Raw genomic sequence first — 1,630 nt, 5'->3', positions numbered from 1 at the left:
TCAGCCACACTGATATAATTCAGTTTCCTATAATCAGTACACATCCTAAATGAACCATCTGGTTTCTCCACTAACACACATGGAGAACTGAAGTGACTTGAACTGGGTTCTGCTAATCCATGTTGCAGCAAATACTCAACTTCCTTCTTCAAAACATCTCGATGATATGGTGATAAGCGATAAGCTCTTTGCTTGAAAGGTTTTCCATCTTCTTGAATCTTGATCTCATGCTTGGTCAGATCTGTTCGTCTAGGCACATCTGCAAAAATTTCTGGGAAACTTCTAATTACTTCACTTAAGTCTTCACCTTGTTCAACACTCAGATGTTTCAATTTATCCTCCAAATTTTCCAAACTTGAAGAATTATTCATCTTGCTTGCAGCTCCCAATTCGTAGCCATCATCGTCATCTGCAGATAAAGTTGTTTGGGTTACTGACACAGTTTCAGTTTTAGTTTCTGAGAAATAAGGTATCAAGAGGTTCACATGTATCTTCTTTTGTCTTCTTCTTTCTGGTGTTTCAATCACATAAGTTCTATCACTTAACTTTTGAATGATCTTGTAAGGACTTTGAAATTTATTAGTGAGGGGAAATCTCTTGACAGGTAAGAACACTAACACTTGTTGACCAACACTAAAACTTCTTAGCTTAGTCTTAGCATCAAATCTCCTTTCCATTTTCTCTTGACTCACTTTCAAGTTTTCTAAAGAGAATTTTCTAATCTCTTTCAACCTTTTCCTTAAGTTTTTCACATACTCTCCTTGGCTTTCCTCTTGATTTTCTTCCCAATTTTCTGCAAGAATCTTCAACGGTCCTCTAACTTCTCTTCCAAAAATCATCCCATACTTTCTTGATAAGCACTCCTAACTTCAAACAACATTAATGGTAAACCAACATCCCATTCTCTTCCTGACTCAGAACAATACTTTGTCAGCATACTTTTCAATGTCTGGTGGAACCTTTCTAAGGCACCTTGAGTTTGTGGATGATAGGCAGTGGATAACTGTTGTTTCACTCCTAACAAATTCATCACATCCTGGAATAATTTTGAAGTAAAGTTTGTTCCTTTGTCACTTTGTACTATTTCTGGTATACCAAACTTTGAGAAAAAATCAACAAGTTTTTCAGCAACCATCTTGGCAGATATGTTTCTAATAGGGATTGCCTCTGGATATCTTGTCACAGGACACATTAATGTTAACAAATACTCATTTCCTTTCTTTGTCTTCAGCAGCGGTCGAACCATATCTATAATCACTTTGCTAAAGGGTTCTCCTCTAACTTCTATAGGTTGTAGGGGGGGCTTTCTTGATGGTTTCATTTGGTTTTCCAGCTATCTGGCAGGTATGACACTCACGACAGAATCTGCTAACATCTTTGTGAAGTACAGGCCAGAAAAAATATTTCATGATCTTCTCCACAGTCTTCCTGATTCCCATATGTCCAGACTCATAAGCTACTGCAACCACTTGCTTCCTCAATGGATATGGAATCAAAATTTGATGATATTCGCCCCATACAGCATTTCCTGGTATATCTGTAGGTCTGTACTTTCTCATCAGCAAACCTTCCTTCAGATAATAACAGGTAGGTGTTTGTTGCATCTCTTCTTGATCAACAACTCTGAAGA

The sequence above is a fragment of the Macrobrachium nipponense genome, chromosome 10 (assembly GCF_015104395.2).
Source record: "Macrobrachium nipponense isolate FS-2020 chromosome 10, ASM1510439v2, whole genome shotgun sequence".
NCBI lineage: Eukaryota > Metazoa > Arthropoda > Malacostraca > Decapoda > Palaemonidae > Macrobrachium > Macrobrachium nipponense.
This window is presented reverse-complemented; position numbering follows the sequence as displayed.